General features: G+C 44.5%; 1 long non-coding RNA gene across 3 annotated transcripts; it reads left to right on the top strand.

Annotated features, from left to right (window-relative positions):
* The first annotated feature begins 883 nt into the window (after positions 1-883).
* Positions 884-22,670, top strand: LOC146206069 (uncharacterized). Of its 3 annotated transcripts, none has more exons than XR_014704338.1 (4): positions 884-1,148; positions 3,519-3,659; positions 7,787-7,884; positions 22,511-22,670. It is a non-coding gene; the product is annotated as an uncharacterized LOC146206069 (long non-coding RNA). The 3 variants fall into 3 exon arrangements; XR_014704337.1 differs by having other exon boundaries at positions 888-1,148; positions 3,572-3,659; XR_014704336.1 differs by having other exon boundaries at positions 888-1,148; positions 3,539-3,659.
* The last annotated feature ends 1,330 nt before the right edge of the window (positions 22,671-24,000 follow it).

The raw sequence follows: 24,000 nt of genomic DNA, 5'->3' as shown, positions 1-24,000 counted from the left end.
GTTTTGGGAGAACTGCTCGCAGCTTCGAAAAGACTCGTTTTATCTGGAGTGCCCGGCATTGCAAAAGAAAGAGCACATAAACACCCTTCCAGAATCAGCCAAGCGATCACATACGGTGATTACATAAACACCGCAACCTTCAAAACGAAAGCCAAGACCACCTACACGTTGAGAATATTCTTCTTCCATGGCAGCACAAACCAAATCACGATCCCCCAACACAGGCCTTTTACATACGCTCTTGGTTTCTAGTACTGTGCACCATTCATGCTTCAAAAATAAATCCAAGACGCCCTGTTCGTGAAGCAACACGCAAATATGATTTGTTGCAGAATGAACGGAGAGACCGACGGGGTTCGCAGGTAGGAGCACTCTTTCAACTTCCGTGGATGCACGAAGCCTCTACTGCGTCTATCGCCTCTGTCGTTACTAACGTAATCCATGAAGAAACTTCAAAATGAGCACTGAGGCACGAAATGTGCACGACGCAAAAATCGCGATTCACACGACCACACATTCCAAACGTCGTTTACAAACACACGACACGTGATCTGCCTTTGGCTTTCCTGCAAAAACCCAATCCGAAAATAATAAACAAAGCCAAGCCAATCCATGGGTTGCAATAACGGTTTGCTTATTTTCACCCGGTTGCACCAAGCTTCTAGCTTATTCCAACCGGGTCGCAGCAACGCCGGCCTGCAAAAACACCAATCCGAAAGTAATAAACAAAGCCAAGCCAATCCATGGGTTGCAATAACGATTTGCTTATTTTCACCCGGTTGCATCAAGCTTCTAGCTTATTCCAACCGGGTCGCAGCAACGACGGCCAACCAGACGAGGCAGCCGAAGCGGATCGAAGTGCTAGCCGTAGCCATTATGAGTTGGTGGCGTCGCGCCTTTTTCTCTTGTGTGTTGTTGGGGGCCTTGCTGCTGGCGGCTCTTTATTTCGAGATATACGAGGCACAGAACAAAATAGCTCGTGCGATGTGCAGAAGCGTGGTAAGGTTGTGTGCATACCTGTGCAAAAAGTGTGCTCGCGTGCCCGACAGGTAGTGCGTTTCCTTTGTGCGCTCTCACTGCAAACACTACGCTGACGACGGGACTATTGGAGGGCGGCCACCACTCGGCATACATTTGACATCTCGGAGGTAAGTTAATTTCCATCTTCCCTGTACATTCTCCTAAAAACTTTGCGCAGAACTGATGATGCATGCCAACACAGCGCTAGTTCGTAAACATCAAGACGCGCATGTCATTATAACATACGGTAGTTTGCTTCTGACGAGGGAAGGGTGAATGCGTTTGCAGTGTCTAGGAAAAGAGACAGTTAGTGCCAGGGGCTGCACGCTCAGAGTAGAATATGCCGTACAAATCATCACTCGTAAGACCATTGCGGGGTGCACGATGCTGGCGCCTACTGCAATTCAGCCTTCGGCAAGAATTTAGAATGGGCCAGTTCCAAGTGCCTCGACCCGGGCCTTATGTTGCGTTGCAGTTGAAGATCCGGCGCTTGTGCAGTTGCAACTACACGGATTGAATAAGTGGTAAAACCTACCTGCGTTACAACAGGGCTAGATCATTATTCTTATGTTCCATAAATATTGCGGATGACGAGATATGGAGCCGGCGACCATGCGACGGCAGTATGATTCAGCAGCAACCGTACTTAAACTCCATTGTCGAGCCTTGGGTAGCAGAAGGGGAAAAAAAAAAGTTTTGAGCTATTTTGAATTTTTTCGCCTGTATTGGGCTTGATATTTTCTTTTTCATACTTTGGTCGTGACTGAAGTAATCCCCAAAAACTACTAAGCGCATATAAATGACAGACACCAAACTCAGACCTTCAGTCCAGAAATGTCAGTAAGGTGTAAAGGTAATTATGCATTCAACAGTACCAATAGTATTGATTTTCTTGTTTAATTATTTACAAATGAAGCGAAAAAAAATCTTAGTGCTGAGATGCCCCATTTTCATCTTCTCTAATATGAAATGTGAATCAAAATGTGCAGTTTTTCTGTACTCAGTATACCACTGATTCATCACAGATGTGAGAATATGAAATTCATGCAAGTTTCAAAATGAAGAGTGCATGCAGAATTCCAAGCAAAGCAAGCCTTTGCTTAAAGTATCATTCAGTTGTGGTGTTTTTGTTTAAATTTATGCATGTTTTGTAGAAGCAACGGTAGATGTTGATATGGAATTAGTGTTGTGTCTGGATCTAGATTATGAATGGCTACCACATTTATGAATTGCTTGGTTGCCACATGCACTTCCAGACATTGTTTGAACAGTCACATCACATTCTGCATTTGGCTTCTTTTTACTTTTTTGCATGGAACTGTTTCCACTTTAGAGTGTGTAGCCTTTCACAATTCATAATTGATCGGGTGAGCATGTTTTGGCATGATAAAAGGTTGGGAAGTTCGAGAGCATTGGCCCTTCATGATGCACAAGGGGCAGACTGCTTACTGCACTGGTACCACTATCTTCCTAGATTCCTAGATATCACTCATATTTCTATACAGAATACATGTTTTCAGAAATCCATATTTCTTGTCTGACTCTGCACATTCTTCAGTTGACATAATGGGAGCTAGGAACGAACTTTTGCCTTTCTTGGTGCACTGCTCCTATTTCATTTAAAGAGCCGCCACATTTTCTGTAACCCGATTTGGGGTGCAAACACTGCATGTTCATAGGGTGGTCAGGGAGCAAACTTGGTGGCCCTGTGAAGGCCATGAACAATATGCTGATGATAGGCTGCCTTTAGACTGACTGGCTTGCATTTCTCTGTGCGTTTTGTATGTGCGAGGGTTCCATAAGCTGCCACATATATTGCTTTGATTTGATGTTGAGGTGACTGGCATGATTAAAAAGTAAATGTGATGATCGAAGTCTTCAGAACATTCAGAACATGCTGGGATTGTACTCCTGGCTTAAGTTGCAGGCATTGTTTGCTGGTTATACCTTTGAGAGGAAATCTAGTAGATAAAGCTATGGGCAGAGTGCTTGCTTGGTATTCCAACCTAACCACCCAAACGTCACTGTTTACTGGAAACAGATTGTTCAAGCTTCCAGCCTTCCACTTGTTTACTCGTACATTGCAGTGAAGTGCATTTACACCTTGGCACATGGCAGGCTCAGGGGCTCGTTCATCGCCACTGTACTAGGTTAGACCTCCAGTTGACTCGAAATGCCTTTTGCCATTGCCATGAAATAGTGTTTAAAAGAAGGTTCGATGACAGAAATACTGTTTGCTCTCTTAGTAGGTAAAGAAGAGTTAGCATAACATTTCTTTCGAGTTACATTACCTGGCATCTCTAGATGCGTGTTGTGCCTGCTATGGGCACTGAATTCTTGTGGTGTGAGATCAGAGGTTCCTGCAGAATCGCAGACTTTTATAATGCTACTTAAATTATGAGCAGATCGAGGTGATAGATGACAAGACTTTACTAATAGTCAATTCCAATCACAGGGTTTAGTGACTTACAGAACATTATTTTCTGCTCTTTTTGGAGTAACTGTATTCCAAATGCAGATCCGGAACACAGGTCCCATCTTCCCAATGCAGATGGGGAGCGATTGCTGAGCCAAGATCGGTCCCTGGAGCAGTGGATTGCTCTTCCGAAATCAACAGAACCGGCTAGAAGTTTGCTTGAGTATTTGTTCAGTTGCACCTTCTATTTCCAGTAGCATGCTCTGCTGTGCTGACTGTGCCCTCTGTGCTCCATAATAGATGATTATTACTTGCCACTGCTATGAATGCAAATTGCTGTCATGAACTAGTGCTTACTCTTGAGGACAGCAAGTCTAAGAGTAGCAGTATTATGCAATAATCTTTTTTAAAGACCTCAGCTCGGAGTGTGACTAGAAGATTTTGTGCGGAAATCATCTTTATGTGCTATTCATGATCTTAAAGCCATTCCTGAACTCTGAAACAGTGAAAATGGTGAACTGCGACTTCCTTTTATTTGAGAATAGTGCCAAAGAAATTTTACCCTGCTTGCCCGCACTCGGCTATACGAAAGAATGGCATAAACTGTTGATGTCAATGCCATCCCAAGAAGCAGCGGGAGAAATGCAGACCTATTACAGGTTTAAAAACAGCTGGCACGTGTAGACGAAGCACGGGCTAGCACACAGAATAACAGGCAATTCTTCTGTCAGTTCATGGGCACCACCTACTTGCGCAAGCATGAGTTCCAAACGCAATGGGGACACAATCTGTACTGGATGCAGGTGCTCTTTTGCGGAGCAGGCAGACCACTTCACTTCTGGGATTGTAATTCACTGTATGTGCAGAGGAAAAGCAGGTGAACGTGTCTCTGCTGGCATATGTCGCATTGCCTGCTGTCATCCTTTTTACTTTCAATATGTGCTAATGACAGGAATGCTCATAGCACAAGTAGAGTGAAGACACTGATCTGCGCCATTATGGAAATGCCGAGATGTTAGCATGGGCAAACATCTCTTTGCATCACCGCGAAGCTTGCTAAGGCTCAGTTCAATGTACGAGCAAGCTAATACAATGCGGGCATATGTCAGAGAGCTCTTTAGCTATGGGCCTACGCAACTGCTGCCATACCTTTAATGAGAACTCTTGACTAAAAAGGCATCATTTTACAAAGAGCAAAGTAAATGATAATGACTTTTTTTTTTTTTTTTTTTTTTTCATTTAACAAAGCTGGTGGTCACAGTGAAGAACTCATGCCACGATTGTTAATATGCCTCTACTGCCCCATTTGTAAAGCAAGCATATTGAAATTCTCGAATGAGCATGGTTACAGTCATGAGCAGCTCTGTTAGATGTATGTCCATAAGGGTGGCATATTGTTTCATTGTTCAAAAGAATTCTAAACAATAGGTGGTTTGGAACTTAAAAGAGAAAGAACAGAGAAGCTGGCTGTAGAGGCAGAAATACTGCAAATGGTGGGTGGTGGACAGGTGCCAAGCTGTCGGTATCTGCACTTTGCAAGGAGCCTCATGCTACTCATTAGCCGCAGCTTGGCCATACCCAGCTTATATAAGCTTGGCTTGTACAAAACATGCCTGCAAATGTAACCCTCTTCAAGGCTGCCTGCACCCTACTGTGGTGGTTTCAGTGTTTAGGGCATTTGACTAGTGAGCTGGGTGACGCGGGCTCGGTCTGAGCCGGGGTGGTTACATTTCGGTGGTAGCAAAACGCTAAGTCCCCATGTGCTGTACAGTGTCAGTGCACATTGAAGAAGTGCAGATAGTCAAAATTATCCAGAGCTACCTACTATTGCTGACCCTCATTGTCTAAGTTTCTTTGGCATGTTGAACCCTGTCATCAAATTAAGGTTGCCTACTGTTAGCGTTAGTAGATGACCTTCGTAATGCCACAAAGTCTGCTCCTCACCACTCTCCGAAATTTTGTTGTTTGCAACTCAACTCAGGTTACTTACAGTTTGATGACCCCTTTTTCTGAAACACTAGCAGTTGACGAACTCACTCCCATGCAGTGAACTCTGAGAAAAGTGCTGATTTAGTCATAAACATTTTTTTTTTTCATGAGAATTTGGTCCAGTCATATGACCATTGAAAAGTCATCTGTTGATATGTTCATGTAACAAGCTAGGTAGCTTTATAGATGGCTTGGATATGATATCAGAAGTGCTATGATGGTGAGCTATGCTTAGTGTCTGCAATACCTTCATGATGAATGTGGTGAATGCAGATGACATTTTGCTCCACTTTTATTTCACCAGTGGGTGCCTGGTGAGTTGTCAGTGCAAGCTATTGAGTTTCACTTTCTTCATGCAGTTTACAGAGCTGTGGAATCTTGATAATAGCAGAAGTATTATATTTATGGTTCACTAACTACTGTTTTTTTTTTTAATATAAAATAAGTAAATGCGCAGTCAGCAACCCTGGAGTGCAGCGTGCTATTCACCTGGACACCATAGATATTTTAATCATGCCATACCCCTTTGTTACTTTCAGTTTTCAGTTCTACAAGTCTTGATCACGGTAGCTCATCACTATACTCGGGGATAACTGTGGCTATGCAGCTGAAGTTAGGCAGAAAGGAAGAGGCAACATACCTCTTTCCCCTTGCCATGTAGAGTGGGTTACTTCAGCCCTAGTGACCTTGCATTAACTCTCCAACTTCCTCCCTTCACTTCAGCCCAGTACACTCCTAGCCCAAATAGTGAGCAAACCACTCTTCACGGCAAGGGGACAGAAACTTTTCTCCTTTTCTTTCGTACCTAGACTCGGCTGCATAGCCCCAAAACATTGCCTCCATGTACAGCAAGATTCAATGCCACATTTCTTCTCAGTGTCAGAGCACCCTCTGCTTGCTCTGTACCGCCCTTGCAGCAGCCCAGTGTTTTGTTTACCACAGAAAATCATGTCTGTGCAAGCTGTGTTGGCATGGAGAGCTGCATATCTGAGCCAACTTTCATGCTTTATGATGAGGCTCTCATTGATTGGCTTTAAGTTCCATGAAACGTGGTCATGTGTGTTGATTAGTGTCACATGAAGTAAAATTTCACTGACTAAAATACAATCATAAGGATGTAATTTGGGTGAGTTGGTAAGGTGTCATCTTGAAAGTAGCAGCACGAAAAAACAAGGACGTGAAAAGAAGCAAGCAGATGCTAACTCGCAACTAATGTTTATTGATGCAAATAAGAAATATATAATGCCAAGCAACACTGCAAACCGCTCAGTCACCAATAAGCAGACAGCAAAACATGAATCACTAAAACTTCCGAACGGTTCCATTTGAGTAGATATAGGTAGAGGTCAACTTGGCTGTGCATTGTAAGAATGCACTGGTTGCTTTCAGTTTCTTTCTGCTGTGCACATTCTGGCTGTCATCCATTGCAAATCAGCTGAGAAATCATTGAAGCTAGACATATTTTACAACTAGGTAATGAATGTGTTAGTGAGCCATCCATCATGTTACCATGCAGTGAGTTGGGTTATCTAGATAGGGAACTGTTCTTAAATTTTAGTGATTCATGTCTTGCTTTTTGCTTATCAGTGATTGAGTGGTTTGCGTTGTTGCTCGTCTTCTCTATATATTTCATGTGTGCTTCAATAAACATTAGTTGTAAGCTAGTGCCTGTATTGTCTCCTTTCATACCCTTGTTTTTTCTTGCTGCTTCTTTCAAGATAAAATACAATCTTTGCTACTTCGGTCATAAAATGAATTTTAATGAAGTTCCACATCTCTTAGAAAAGTAGTATTGTAGTCGCAGGCATGTATTAGGCCCTGCAGTATCAATTAAGGTGCTCGCTCGATGTAAAGCATAAAGAAAGGGAGGGCTTGTCTGATCTCGAACCTAGTGGGAACTGGTGGATTATGGATAGGCTGTTAAAATGCACTTGCAGTTAAGGTCAAGTAAATGCTTTTTTATTTGTAACTAGGGGCACTGTGATACCTGACTTGCTCTTTTGCCAGGCTGGCGACGAGATGGAGTGAAAGGAGTTATTTTATTTCACTGTTGGTATGTCTCGGGTGATGTCAACATTGTTTCTTCTATGGCATTGTAGGCAATCGCCCTTCAACTAATTGAATCCCAAAGTGAAAGTTTGAATTAAAAAAATAATAATTTAAGATTATTTAGCAGGCAGAGGCAAATTTCATGCAGTGACCTGCACCAGCTTGTCGTGCATCATTTCAAGAAAAGAAAACAGTATTGTGGTGTTCCTACTCTGTGCCTTTATTTCTTGCTCACAAAGCCTCTGCATGTACGTGTTGCACCATATTACGTTTTCACTAATTTCTTGGGTCATGGTACTTTTTACCTTGCAGCAAGTTCCATGTGGCTTCGTAAGCAATGGCTCCTTCAAGCTCTATACCCTTTGCCGGAATTGTGCTGTGCTGTGGTGGGCAAGAAGCAGGACATTGATGTAAGTACTGAAGACATTTTTCAGTATGTGTAGTTTAGGTTTCTTCAGTGTTTTCTTTGCTTGCTGCCGTTGCTTATTGGCTATGACATTTGGCTGTTGAGTTTGAGAATGCGGAGTGGAATGGTGCCTGTGGCCTGTTGATATAGGCAAAATGCAAATTTGCCTGCCCACATTTGGTGCCACTGCATAGCTTGAAGAACTTTTGTGGAAGAGGGCTCTGGAAATTAACCCAGAGCCCTCCTTCTTGATGTCTCTCATAGCTCATGTTCAGCTTTAGAGTAATAAAAGGACATTGAGGACAAGCTGAAGCTGTCTTTTATTATAAATTACTGCATTCTATCCACTAAAGTGCTACTTACTGAAAATGCGAGCTTACTTTAAGATAGGAAAAGCCAGAAGTTTTGAAACAGATGTCATTACCAGCTGATTTCATAAGTTCTACATGATGCATCCATACTTTATTGGGCACAGGCCCCAGAGGCTGGGCTGGTAAGCCATTCCCTTCAATATGATGATCATGGAGTGTGGTTTACCCAGGTCTTTGATATCATTGAGTACGCTTGGTTTTCAGGAACTATTTCAAGGAGCTTTGGAACTCCTGAAATTATTTGCTGCTTAAAATTCTCAAAAAAATTGCATGGTTTTTCTCTAAAAGCAAGCCTACATGAAAACTAAAAGTGCACTTCAGAGGGAGCAATCGAAGAGAGCATGAGCCTATATAATATAAACCCAAAGTGACAGCCTGGCATGCGTCTAGACCATGGTTACAGGTGGCTCTCTTTTTCGCAGTTGCCACCTCTCTTGTCCCTATTTAATTTTTCTTTTTTTCAGCATGTTTGTCTTTGTTTTCCTAAATTTCACACATTTATGCAAAACTACTGTGAATAAATTTTTCTCAAATTGGAACTCCTTGAAGACCTTTCTGGAGGGTTATTTTTCTGGTCTTCCTGTCTTCAACTAGACCCGTTGATGGCTGCTTTCTTATAAATCAGCTCTGACAAATTTCCTCTCTAAAAGGCCCCCCTGCACTTTTTTGGTAGCTAAACTGAGTGCGAATATAATTTGTATGTAAAGTGAAAAGAGAAAACAGGGGAGTGTTATTGATAATACTATGCCATATGTAATCATAGACCATGAATGAAGTATGGGGTTTTTCTGGCAGAATATTTCTGCAATGCTTCTCTGCTCAGCGCAAACCCCTTCACTGTGGCGGCCAAACCTGTTTTGGGGTCAGAAATAGGTGGCTGCCAGGAGACATTTCTTGTGACAATGACCACATCCATTACCTGCTCCACTCAGTAACAAAATTCATAACCCCCCCCCCCCCCCCTCCCCCACTTCCGCCCTTCTGGTTTTCAATAGTGAAGGCATGCTTCTCGTCAGATTCGTGCATAACATGAGGTTTGATACAGAAATATTCAGCATTGCACCAAACTTCTGCCCCAAAGGGAATTGGGAGGATATTTTTGCATGTCTTCAGTGCACAATCATGTGATACATCAGTGACATAGCCTATGTGTTACGTACACATATCTTGTGGAGTTTGTATTCTTTTTTTCCTTGAGAGAGAAGCGCTGCTCAGTCAAAAAGCATGATGCAAGGGAATTTAGAGTGAGCGCCGATTCTGTGCATTTGCTATCTTTTGCTTAGCTTTCATTCTTTTTCTTCCGGTGGTTTAGTGGCGTTGGTGGTATTCGAGCAATGCAAGGACACGGAGTCAAGAGTGTTCTTCTTCACAGTGCGCTGCAGGGATTGTGCATTTGTTTTCCTCATTGTAATGAAAACATGCAAGGCTAGTGCATGAGTTACTTGCACACACGCACGCCACACACATGCTGTTTTGCAGTGGCAGAAAAGAAATAACTGTCAAGACTGAGAGCATCTTCTAAGGGCACATAAACGTTGGTGTTTGAAGTTAAGTTGTAAATTCATAAAAGATGTGGCTTAGCTTATGAACCAACAATTTTCCGGCACTATCGTTTCACACAACGGGTTTAACTTAAGGTACAAGGGTGGCCGATCGAGCCCTGTGCTCTAACGTGCTGCGCACAGAAGCAATCAAATCTTGAGCGCTCCCTATACTGCTGCTCAGGTCAAAGCAACCCAAACCTCATTGAAACAAAAGTGACGTGGCTATGTCACTCCTGCATGTCCTGCATGGGCTTTTTTTTTTTTCATTCTACTGGGAGAGAGTGAGAAAAGGGTTGCCTGGTCTGTGCGGGAAGGACGCAAGGGTGCTGGGATGTTGGTCCTTCAAAATGAGTGGCGGGTGGGAAGGGGGAGTGGAGGTAATGGGAGGGGAGTCTAGCTGTCCTGCGAGCTAAACGCACAGCAGTATGCATGCTTTCTTTTTTTTTTTATTTAGCAGTGCGGAAAAAATTAATGAATCGAGGGGGGGGGGGGGGGGGGGGCCAGGCTGGCCAACGCAGGCAGCACGGTTTCAAGTGAGTGATGGCTTGGAGCTGCCTCGGCAAAGCACAGAGCAGTGTGCATGCTTGCTTTTTTTTTTTTTTTTTTGTAGCACCGAAGGTTTGACTGCTTCTGTGTCCGCACATGGGCTGGTTTTGTACCTTGAGTTAAGCCCCCCATGTGATACAAGCCTGAGTCGCTTTGGGGCGTTAAACCCCATAAAGCAAACCTTATGTGAAACATCTTGTATAATTCCATTGCTTAATCCAAACGTCAAAGTTTACGTGCCCTTTAGAAGATGCTCTGTCTTGACAGAATTACTTTTTTTTGCGCCACTACAAAACTGCATGTGTATGGGCACGTATGGGCATGCGTGTGTGCAAATAACTCTCACTCTGGTACTCAATATATATGCAGCCCCGCACACGGCAAGTACTCTTGCACATTTTTTTTAGACTGCAGAAAGCAAACGCACCATCCCGGTGACATGCTTTGAAAAAACAGACTCACGACTCCAGAATCCCGCATCGCATTGCATACCAGCCGTTCCACCAAACTATCGGAAGAAACAGAACGAAAACAAAAAATTGCAAACGCACAGAATCGGTGCGCACTACACTCCCGCGCATCGCGTCTTTTGACTAAGCAGCATGCCTCTGTAAAAAAAAAAAATCTAGGAGATATGTGTATGTGACATATAGGCTACATCACCCATTTATCACGTGACTGTGCACCCAAGATGTGCAAAAATATTCTCCCACAAAGATTTTGCTATATAATATAGGTGACGCATTGAGTTTTGCAAAGGGTCCAAGTAGGTCATTGTGCTCCTACTTTCTCCCTGGTCAATTCAAGGGGTGAGAGGCACCTAAGAGCACAATTACCTACTATGATCTATATGATCTCGAATGGGCCAGGTGCAGCAGATAGCTTGTGAGATTGAGTATAGTGACAGGAAATCTTGACTTCATAAGAATACATTGACTTCAACTCCACGTAGCCCTGAATGCCTGCTTTTCATTTATTGGCAGTTATGTGACCTTGAGGGCTCATAGACTGGCACTCAACTTGTAAACACTTGACATCTTATCATTTGTTCTCTCTGTGGGCTTTGTTCTGCGGGTTTACAAGCTTTTTACTAAAGTGGATACAGTGAGTATGCACAGATCTGTTCTCTGAAGCATTGGCTGAGTGACAGCCCAAGTCAAACCTGGTTAACTTAGAACTTCTAGCACATTATTTTTTCTGGGTATGGCTTTGGTATTCCTCCTGACATCCCAGCTTCTGACACCAAGTAGGCATAATCATGGTCTATCACTAACTCCAGTGCTGTAGTTGATCATCACATACTTCTGTGGTGCTGCACATTTTAAGTTGTCGCTGTATATGAGCAGTGTTTCAGAACCTACTTAGTGCAGAGCTACGGTACAAATTTGAGGACTAATTCCCGCAGGGGGCATCTGTTAAAGCAGATGTTTGCGTGTACTGTGCGACACCACGGACCCCGAGCACCCACGCTTAGCCGTGCGTGGCATCGCCGTGTCTGGGGAAAAGGGGATCCTGGTGGTTGAGCCGATGCCGAGTGTTTGGACCTTTAAGGCCCCTCGGCGGAGGCAACACACCACTTTGGCCCACGCTTCCCACAGACGGCACCTCCGGGCTGACCCACCCGGGGGAAATCGGCAGTCGCCTTTTCCTGTCCTCCCCTCCATCTTTCACTTTCCTATCCTCTCTCTTACAACTGTCCTGTCTTCTCTTACCTTCTTCGTTTCTTCCTACTTCCAGGCGGCGAGGGTTAACCTTGTGTGGCTAACCACCCTGCGTTATGCCATATCTGGTTATAGTCGGGGTGTACGGCTGGCGCGGGCAGGTCTGCTTTGCGAGTTCCTGTCCCGTCCCCTCGTTGGGCTCCATGGTGGGTGGCCGCCACCCCGGCTGAACAAAAACTTACTGCATGGCTTCTTCTTTGCTCTCCAATGATCGTTCCCGAAAAAGGGGACGGACCGATGAAACTGCAAACTTCTTTCTAAAGAATGCAAACAGATTCCCACGCTTCCACGTGGTGCACAGTGAAGACCCTCAAAAAACAGCTAGGCAAATATCTCCTTTTGTCGTGACCAAGACATTGACTGAAGCAATAGGCCAAGGATACAATGTCAAAAAACTTCCAAATGGCGACCTACTCTTGGAAATTATGTACCATCATCAAAATGAAAAACTTCCTACAGTAACCAGCTTTGGGGAATGCCCAGTTAATGTCACCAAACACCGCTCTCTAAACATGGTGAGGGGAGTCATTTCAGATGACGACCTAAAGTACCTAAGTGAAGAAGAACTCCTTGAAGGACTAAGAGAACAAAATGTCATCAATGTGTTCAGAATTAAAATCAGACGGGATAACAAAGAGATACCGACCAGACACTTAGTCCTTACCTTCGAATCGAGCACACTGCCCGAGGCTGTGGAGGTAGGGTACACGAAGATAAAACTGAAACCGTACATACCTAACCCGCGTCGCTGTTTCAAATGCCAAAGGTATGGCCACGGCTCACAGACTTGCCGAGGCCAACTTACATGTGCGAAGTGTGCCTCCCACGAGCATCCCACTGAGAACTGTGAATCCGAAACGCATCTTTGCATCAACTGTGAGGGCAGCCACGCTGCTTAATCACGAACCTGTCCAACATGGAAACAAGAGAAAGATATCATCACACTAAAAGTCAAAGAAAACCTCACTTACAGGGAGGCACGTAAGAAACTCACGTCCACTCACACCCCAACTTATTCTGTTGTGACGCAAAAGGGGGCGGCGTCACAACAGTCTTTGGAACCTGCCCAGGTGACACACGGTGCACCTAAGGCAGGGACCTCTACGTCCCCGGTGGAAGTAGCTGGGGCTGCTCCACCACCCCCAAAGCAGGCTGCGCGGGCCTCTAGGTCAGCTGGCCCTAAGGTCTCTCCAGTAACGGCGAGATCTACCACAAATGTGTCTGTGCAGTCTGCACAATCGTCCAGCACGTCCGAGGACGCAATGGACACAACAAACGACGACTGTCCGGGGCCGTCAACATCTGACAGGCGACGGAGCTCCTTGGAGCGAACTAGAAAAGAAAAGGCCCGAATCACCGGGCCAGAAAAAACTTAGTCTCTCTACCTTCCTCATATAAAATGGCGTTCTTAGTTCATTGGAACTGTAGAGGACTTTTAAGAAACTACAGCGATATAAAAGACATTCTTGCTTCATTCTTACCCGCAGCGCTGTGCGTTCAGGAAACCAATCTCGGTGCGCAGCATAAAAACATACTAAAAAAATATAAAGTTTTTCGCCGCGACCGAGAGCACGTTAGCAGGCTCTCGGGTGGTGTTGCTATCATTGTAAGGAATGATATTGCAGCTAGTGAATACAAACTTGACACTCAGTTTGAAGCAGTGGCAGCCACCTTGCTTACATTTAAAAGAATCACGGTGTGCTGCGTGTATGTTGAGCCACATCGAAAAATAGCTCTCAATGACTTAGAAAACCTTATAAATCAACTACCGGAACCTTATGTGGTAGTTGGTGATTTTAATGCACATTCTCCTTTCTGGGGAAGCGAAAAAATTGATGCGCGAGGCCTAATTATTGAAGATTTTATTCTATCTAACAACATTTGCTTACTAAACGCGGGTAAACCGACCTACTGCTCTCCGAGCACGGGAAAGATGAGTGTTTTAGACCTGTCATTTTGTTCACCTTCTCTCTTTAATGATTTTAAATGGGAAGTTTTAGAGAATCCATATGGGAGTGATCACCTACCAGTACTAATCCGCATGTCATCATCACCAAAAGTCACCCCAAGCAAACCGCGACGATGGAAGCTCCATTTAGCCGACTGGCCACTTTTCAAGTCCAAAGCCAATCTGGAAGAAGTTTTCTCAGAGGAGCTCACTGTAGATGAATTGAATGAAAGGTTTACTAATTGCATAATACGTGCAGCAAAACTAGCTATTCCACAGTCTTCGGGAGTTGTGCATAGCAGTAACAAAGCCTGGTACACGCAAGAATGCCGGGATGCAAAAAAGAAACAAAATAAGGCCTGGGGAACTTTCCGCAGGTACCCAACCCAAGGAAACCTTATAGCTTTTAAAAAGGCGAGAGCAGAAGCACGATTTATTCGTCGAAAGGCTGAAAAAGAATCGTGGCAGAGGTATGTAACGTCAATAAATAGCTCAATGACGTCTAAGAAAATGTGGGAACAAGTTCGTAAACTCTGTGGAAACTTTTCCCCGTTTACAATTCCCATCCTCACAGCCCCTGGTGTTCAGACTAGCATAGAAGAACAGGCCAATATACTAGGCGAACATTTCGCACACGTTTCAAGTTCGTCACACTACACAGAAACATTCCTAAAATACAAAAACATAGCTGAGAAACAAAAACTCCCAACAAGTGGTGGCAGAAATGAATCATATAATAGTTTTATTACACTCCAAGAAGTAAAGAACGTCCTTGCTGCTGGAAAACAGACTGCGCCTGGTCCTGACGAAATTCATTACGAAATGCTGGCTCATTTATCCGAATCCTCTGTAGAGGCACTTGCGAAATTCTTTAACAAAATTTGGACTCTGGGTAAACTCCCGGAGGCTTGGAAACAAGCCGTTATTGTTCCGTTTCTGAAACCAGGAAAGCCGCCGACCTCAGCGGGCAGTTACAGACCCATAGCTCTGACCAGCTGTTTAGCAAAATGTTTTGAAAGTGTTTTAAACATCCGACTAACTTTCATCTTAGAATCTCATAAACTTCTTAATGTTCATCAGTGTGGTTTTAAAAAAGGGTGTGCAACGACCGACCACTTAGTGCGTCTTGAAAATACTGTCAGGGAAGCGTTCATACATAAACAAAATTGCCTTGCCGTTTTCTTTGACATGGAAAAGGCATACGATACGACTTGGAGGTTCGGGATCCTACGCGATATAGCAGATTTTGGCATCCGAGGCCGGATGCTAAATGTTCTGAAGGACTTTCTATCAGGTCGTTCATTTCAAGTACGTCTCGGTACCACCTTCTCGAGGAACTTTATTCAAGAGAATGGGGTACCTCAGGGGTGCATTTTAAGTACAACTTTGTTTATTGTAAAAATGAATTCTATTAGCAAGGTAATCCCAAAATCCATTATGTTCTCGCTGTATGTCGACGACCTTCAAATAGCCTGCACATCCTCAAACATATCAATTTGTGAAAGACAAGTACAATTAACACTAAATAAACTAGACTCATGGGCTTTTAAAAATGGGTTCAAATTTTCCCCACAGAAAACCGTGGCAGTAATGTTCTCGCTGAAACGAGGTATACAGATCAATCCCAAGTTACACTTAAATGGGATTGAGTTGCCAGTAAAGAGCGAACATAAATTTTTGGGTGTAACGTTCGACAGAAAACTAACATTCCTGCCTCACATAAACATCCTAAAGGTTCTCTCTCGGAAACACTGGGGGTCTGATAGGGCGTGTCTTCTACATATATATCGATCTGTTGTGCGGTCTAGCTTGGACTACGGGTCCATAGTCTACGGGTCAGCTAGACCATCATACCTAAGGAAATTGGACCCGGTACATAACCTAGGTTTACGCCTTTCTTGTGGCGCTTACAGAACATCCCCTGTTGATAGTCTGTATGCAGAGACGAATGAGCCTCCGCTGAAAGATAGAAGGGCTTCACTTACATGTGCTTATGTCCTTAGAATAAGGTCACAGAAAAAACACCTCTGCTATCCAATAGTCTCAACATGCCGCTCACGAGTAATTTTCACAAATAAACCACAAGCGACGAGGCCACTGATAATGCGTTTCGAAAACATTTGCAGTGAGTTAGAAATTCTGGACACCTTGCCCGACACTGCACCAAAAAACAGCCCCCTACCCCCATGGTACAAACTTCCAAATGTCTGTGATCTCACTCTAACACACTTCAACAAAAGCCAAACTCCTAAAGAGCATATAATACAAGAATTTCGCACAATAAAAGAAAAGTACAGTAATTATACAGAGTTTTATACAGATGGATCAAAAACTTCTACTTATGTTGGCTGTGCCGTAGTTGAAGAGAACTGGGAACAAATAATTAGGCTTCCTCAGTGCGCATCAATCTTTACAGCTGAATCCTATGCTATCCTGACAGCTGTAGAAAAAATAGTAAATGAAGGCATTGGGAACAGTGTCATCTACACCGATTCGTTGAGTGTACTGATGGCTTTAAATCACAAAAATGCTGCCATGCCTCTAATCGGTGACATAATACATAATGTAAAAATGATCACGACACAAGGATATAACATAGTGTTCTGTTGGGTCCCTAGTCACGTAGGCATTGACGGCAATGAAAGAGCAGACAAATGTGCTGCACTTGCCCACAACAAATTGATTCAGAAAGTAAACATACCACATAGTGATTGCTTGAAATTAATAAAACATAAACAGATGAATAAATGGCAGTCCAGATGGAACAACCAAGAAAATAATAAGTTGCGTCTCATAAAGCCTGTACTAGGAGAATGGCAATCGAGCACACATCAACAACGTTTTATGGAAGTGATAGTATGCCGTCTTCGTATTGGACATACACATCTAACACATAACTTTCTGCTAATGAAACATAACAAACCGACCTGTGAAGAATGCGACGAGATACTCACTGTAAACCACATTCTAATTACATGCTCAAAACTTGAGGCACTACGGAGAAAACATTTTACTATATTTTACAATCATACCATCCCATTCCATCCCACCTTGCTTTTAGGAGAAAGAGCACTTGTAAACCTAGCATCTGTTCTCAGTTTCCTAGAAGAAGGAAGCTTTTTAAATAAACTATAGATTAAACATATCCATTTCCTCTATTGCAACCAGAACATACATTAACCTCGCTCTTGGCGCATGATAGCCTTAGTTGCTTATGCGCCATAAAACCCAACACAACACAACACAACACAATTTGAGGACTAATAGTAAGTTTGCTCTGCTTGGTGGCTTCCACAGACAAGGACACACTTGTGGGGAAGGCATGTTGCATACATACCTGCAGCCAACCCTTCCGACTTTTTAGAAGACTTCAGATGTTTGACCAAACTTTCTGATTGCACGATCACTGCCCTAAATCTTCCGATAAGGGGCTTCTGCCTGCAAAGAATGGCTTTTGCGGAACCAGCACCGAGGAATCAGCAGCCGCATTATAATTTCAAGCATCTCCATCAGAGGCCACACTAGCACCATCGGCATCATTGGCTAAGCAGGAAATCAATCAAAACAGACTTTAGCCGAGCAAGAGTAGGTGTCGCTGGCTGCGAACAGTTGGTGTACTGCGCTTCTTGTAGGCAGTGATGCACAGCTAATGCAGCCACAGTAGATATAGATGCTGTGCTGGCTTTGCTTTCGATCTCAGCTAAGGGCAGCCACTCAGTGTACTTGAGGTTAAAGGCTTTGCCCAAATGTCATGTTATCTGATCCTTCTTATTGAGCTCAGCCGCATGTCTTATGTTACTAAGCTGCTCTATGCTCAGCAATGGCGTGATTGCTCTTTTTTTTTCGGAACCAACGCAGCCAACGACGGTCACGGATGAAATTACGTGTAAATGGGCTAGTTATGGTTTTGCATTAAAAAATTTAAACAGCACTCCGATGGTATTGAGAGAAAACTGGTGGTGGGCATGCAGATCAGTTTTGCGCTGGCTATAGAGACGTAGTGAGAACATTTGGTGGCGGCCTGCAGATATCTCGACGGACGCACACCTTTAGACATGCATTGCATGCTTGCTGCTGCATGTTTTTATGCTTAGGATGTTTAGATTAGGACGCATCAGACACTGCCTGAAAGTAGCAGCCGCCTCCCCCTTTTGTACACAAATGCTGCCTCCCCCCCCCCCATTTTTGCAGTCTTCCCATTTTTGGTCTTAGCAAGTACGTGTTGAAAATCAGTATGCAGAAGACTAAGGTAATGTTCAACAGCCTCGGGAAGGAACAGCAGTTTACATTAGGTAGCGAAATACTGGAAGTAGTAGGCGAATGTGTCTACTTAGGACAGGTAGTAACCGCAGATCCGGACCACGAAAAGGAAATAATAAGAAGAATAAGATTGGGATGGAGCGCATTTGACAAGCACTCTCAGATTATGACTAGCAGCTTACCGGTATCGCTCAAGAGGAAAGTATACAACAGTTGCATCTTGCCTGTACTCACCTATGGGGCTGAAATGTGGAGGCTAACCAAGAGAGTTCTACTTAAGTTGAGGACAACCCAGAGGGCTATGGAACGAAAAATGGTAGGGGTAACATTAAGAGATAGAAAGCGTGCAGAGTGGGTCAGAGAAATAACTCAAGTTACCGACATTCTAGTAGAAATTAAGAAGAAATGGACATGGGCAGGACATGTAGTGCGAAGAGAGGATAACTGATGGTCGCTGAGGGTAACAAACTGGATTCCAAGGGAAGGAAAGCGTAGCAGGGGGCGGCAGAAAGTTAGGTGGGCGGATGAGATTAAGAAGTTCGCAGGGGTCAAGTGGACGCAGCTAGCACAGAACCGGGTTAAGTGGAGAAATATGGGAGAGGCCTTCGCCCTGCAGTGGATATAATCAGGCTGATGATGATGATGAAGAAGTACGTGTAAAGGAAGCTGGGGCCACTAGTAGCGCGATTGAGCCTTGTGAACAATGTCAACATCTGTGCTACAGGCATCGATGGCTTGCTTGTCACATCAGGGTACTATGTACTCTACGGACACACGGTGCTGTCAAAGCGGTTGGTTCACTTGTTCTGTGGAGACGTATTCACGGTAGGCAGAAGGCATGGCTTTTCAAGTGCAGTGACCATTGTGGCTCCAAGCTTTGTTTGGAAACTGAAATCAGCGAGTTGAATTCGTTGGTTGGGGTGTATATGTAGCGAAGAAGCACGCATATTTTCTTCCCTCTCCCCTGAGCCCTGCAAGCTTAAAGATCAAGTGTAGCAGCAACTTCAAATCAAATCTTAATAAACAAATTTGGTCACTAAATTTCACAGCATTTCTCAATGCATATGTCATGCTCTACATGAACAATATCACAGCAGCAGCGACATTTTGCCTAACATTAAGCGTTTTCAGCTGTTTTTCACAGCTGCCTTTTCATGCAGCCTGGGAAACGTTCTGTTAGCCTGTGAATATCGAGTTTGCTTCTGAATGTTCAGAGGACTTGACATTAGGACATGAGTGTTTTGCGTGTGGAATAGTTAATTCAAATTTTACCCTTGTGGCCAAATTCAAAAACATGTCTCCACTCGACGCTACCTCAGCTCCATAAAGTGCAGAAAACAGTCTTTTCTCTACTTAAGGTTCAGTTCAGATTCTTGAATGCTTTTCAGCATTTCTTCCGACTTACCCTTCAGAAATATTTCTCCACTCCAGACAGCACAAGTGGCATACGGGGCAAGACTAATGGCGAATTCGAGCGGGAGAGCAGGCGCCCTCGAGAGCACTTCGAAAGTGCTCTCAGACAAGTGGGTGCCCTCCAGTGGTAGAGCAGGAGTAGAATCACTGGCTTCCAATGGTAGAGGAGGAGGTCTTTTCCTTTGCTGAGAGCACCTGAATGCACTCCCGGCTGCTCCCTCATCTAAAGCGAGTGTAGAGGAAGTCACATGACATAAAGCGGTGTATCCGCACCATCTTTTTTCTTTTCTCAAGTTGGTGACGCTCTAAATGGTGGCTGCAAAGCATTGCTCAGGTTTGAGAGTCACTGCTGGCATCGAAAGGGCCAAAGGAGGCAGATCGCCCGCGCTGTGAGAACAAAGGCATGCAAAGCAGTTCTACATGGAGTGTTTGCTTCTCGGGTTGCAACTGCTGCTACTGCGGGTAGGCGGAGAATGCTGGGGAGGGAAGTGCGGTCACAATGGTCGTGGCGTACTGCTCTCGACACGCAGAGAGCGTTCCCGTGGGAGGAAAATTACACCCTCGCTCGGCGTGCTCCTGTACTTCTCTGTACTGCTCGGCACCTCTGCTCTCGTCCCCCCAACCGAATGGGCCATAAGGCCAAAATTTGGCCCGGAAAGTGCATGCCACTTCGTGTAACATGCTCATTTTCTAATGCCAAGTCCTTGTGAACAGCATCGACAAGCTGCCTCAAGAGTCACAGGCTAGTAGGCTGTGGCGGCCGCTTTTCGATGGAGACTAAAAGCAAGGCGCCCATGTGCGGTGCGACATCACTGCACGTTAAAGAACTCCAGGTGGTTGAAATTTCTGCAGTCCTCCACTACAGCATTTCTCATAGCCTGAGTCGCTTTTGGACGTTAAAAAAAAAGTCGCAGCCTAGTAAAATATGTTTTGCAGACTGCATGAACAAGTCAGCTGTGAAAAATGGCTGAAAACAATTCACATCTATCAACATTCACTGCCAGTGACATATGGCTGATGTAGAACAGGATTTAGGCATTGAGAACTGCTCGAACTGCTGTGAACTCTAGTGACCTAGTTGCATATTTGCCCTCTGAGTGCTCAGCAGCGAGCGTTGAGCACATGTGAGGTTCAAAGAAGCATGTTATAGCGCATGCACCCAAGCCAACAAATTTGTCTTTCCAGAAGCAAATGCCGCTTCTGTTTCCAAGCAAGCTAGGAGCTTTAATTTTAAGCGCACTTGAAAAGCCATGCCTTCCACCAACTGCAAATATCTCTCCACAGCTAAAAAGACAGAATTGACCCCCCCCCCCCCCCCCCCCCCCTTTAGCACTGCATCTAGACATACAAGTATATTTGAGGCAATCAGAAAGCCATTGATGTGTGCAGCACAGGTGTTGCATGGCACAACTGCACCTCCGGTACCTCGCTGTCTTCCTATTTACAATATGACATTCCCCACGATTGCACCACTGTCCACAGTGGTTCACAGAAACCACTGCACATGTTTCATTTGCTGTTAGCCATCAAATGCTTTCTGCAACTTGGCACTCGGCGTGCTCTGAAATGTTGCTAAGGTATCTGGTGATGACTTGAAATGTGTTTACACCACAATAGCATAATGCGATGATCAACTACAGCATTGAAATCTGCAACTGACGATAGTTATCCATGCTCAACGTCAGCCGCAGAAACTTGGGAGGCTTTTCTTGGTCGTACTTGAAACGATGTTTCAGTATTTTCGCGTCAGATTGAGGTTCTCGGAGCCAATGCTTCAGAGAGTGGGTCTGTGAATCCTTATTGTATCCACTTTCATGAAAGGCTTGGTATGCAGTAGAACGAAGTCTGCACAGTGTGTGAAAGCTGCGATGCCCCATGTTTGCAAGTGGAAGTCTAGGTGTCCCCATAGTAGTGTCATTGCCACTTATAGATGCTCTGTTTTCTCATGCACTCGAGGAGCAATTCAAGTGGAGCTTCATTTCAAAAAAAAAAAAAAAAGGGCCTCGAGGACCACTTGGAGTAAAGGTGTTAGTCAAGGCATGTTTGTGAATATCAGTTAACCTGATCCCTATGCACTGTTTCCACTGCCTCGGGTGGTTAGGGTATTTCTCGACCTTATTGGAAGGAAGGCTGAGGGGCCGTCATGAATCCTAACCAAGCTTTTAGTAAACTTGGGGAGAGTTGTGCCACTTCTACATGGCATTCTCGATCACCATTGAAAGATTCTATCATCTCACTAAGCTCTTGTACCCCGCTATTGCCATTGATAATTCGCTGCTGGGCTCAAGTAATACTCGTGCACTTTTGAAGATGTGTTATCAACTGTTTTTGTACAAGTTGCAATGATGATATACTTTCCGTACTGTTCTGTGTGCAATTTTGTTTTTCTTCTATGACCATATATGTAGAATTGCATAATCTTTCATTTCAGGTTTGGTTTTATTCCTAGCTCTGTGTGCTAAGCCATATCTAGAATGCACACTTCTATTTCTCAAAGTCCAGTCTCCAGTTCTGGACTGCTCTGTTCACTCTAGTTATTGTAGCTTTCCATGAAGCAGTGCTCAGATGTCTTTGATTGATAGGATATGGTTCAAAGACCCTTGAAATATCTGTTCGACTAAGGTATTAGATTTTGTGATGGACTGATGCTGAACGCCTGTATTCTTGTGTCAGTTCGTCATATTTCTGTAGTTCAGAATCGAAACTTTTTGAATTGTTATCAGTTAAAAATAGAGCACCTAATTACCCCTTTCTCAGAATGTTTTGTAAAGACAGCTGAATTTTCGGATTTTGGAATATAGTCCTGCTTTTTTTTTGCATTTTGCAGATGTCGCACAGCGAAAACCTGTATCCAAGCTCGAATCCAACAGGCCAAGAGCAGCTGAAGAAGGAAACCTGCATCCAAGCTCGAACCTGGTGGACCGAAAGCAGATGTTTTGTGACCACACTGTATCAGCCAATAAAGCCAATCCAGGTGACCACATGTATCTTTTGGAAGCTTGCATTCTTTGCACTTGAGACTCATCTCATGGAGAGCATCATTTCTGCAAAACATTTTGTGTCATAACTGTAGCAGAAACTGATTGAGGCCTTGCACAAGGCCTAAAGCTGGCATATTAGTGTTATGCACAACACAAACATGAGGTGTGATGTAGGAGCCTTGCAACCATGCAGAGTATCACCATAGCATGGTAGCATTCCCATGCCGAATGTCTCATCGTTTGAGATCAGACTAATGTCTTGCACCTTCAGAGTGCACTCATTCCTTGCACTAAAGGCCCTAATATAGTCCGACGTTTTCGACGCAACTGGCTAAGTCTGCGACGTCAGCCACGGCACGTCGGCCATGACAGGCGCGTCAAAAAACTGCCGCTTCTACAGGATGGCGCGGCTGGCGTGCCCGATGCCGCGGCGCGCATGCGCACAAGACGCCCTCGAGGGCTGGTACATTTTTGGGGTGCATTTTCGAGCAGACGATAGGGCACCTACAGGGACCTGGCTGCAGCCTATCAAGGCACTAATTACTATTGTGATGAAGGCAATGACGCGATGTGTTTACTGCGAATGTTCAAATGGCACAAAGCATTTACAGGCAGCCGTGGAGACGTCCAGCCCAGCAACGGCCTGAGCCCGCGTCGACGACGGCTGCAGACGGAACGATGATTGTGTACGTGCGTGTTTTACTGAAAACTAATCAAAATTTAAGTGTATGTACGATTACAGAGGAGTTAGAGATTACACAGTAATGAGGATCACATTCTCGGCTGGCTGCAGCTCCTGTAGAATTCCATAAATTTCGCGAATTCCCTGGTTGTTGAGCCGCTGACGTTCCGTGAGGCCAAATCGAGTACGGCCTTCGATTCCGGCGTGTACCGGTCACAACTCTGTGCGAAGCCGCTTCCGCAGTTTTTGGTATTCTTCCAATGAATGTACTGCAGATAAGTGAAACAACACCATCGTTACACCTTCTAGAGCAATGCATTAAAACGAGCATGGTACACACACCGCAGCGAAGAACTCACAGCTGTGCCCAGCCGCACTACTGACAGTTTGCATCCCAGGCATTTTTCTTTCCTTTGAACGTCTGTGTATAGTCAATCCGCTTGGTATCATTAACGCAGGGCTGCCCTCGAATTCCTTCTAGCAGCTTTTCCGCAACAGTGTCTGAAATGCGCGCGTGGTTATAGCGCAGTCTCTGTCTACATGCAAGCCGCCATCTTCACTGCGCGTGAGGAATGCTGGGATGGATGGCCGACGCGGCTGAGGCGGTCGGCGAGAAATAGGCGAGATTCTGTTTGCGCGTCAGCGACGTTGGGC

The sequence above is a fragment of the Amblyomma maculatum genome, chromosome 1 (assembly GCF_055883805.1).
Source record: "Amblyomma maculatum isolate TAMU_Amacu chromosome 1, ASM5588380v1, whole genome shotgun sequence".
In the NCBI taxonomy this organism is placed as follows: domain Eukaryota; kingdom Metazoa; phylum Arthropoda; class Arachnida; order Ixodida; family Ixodidae; genus Amblyomma; species Amblyomma maculatum.
Note: the sequence above shows the minus strand (reverse complement) of the source record. Positions and strands in the feature narration are given on the sequence as shown.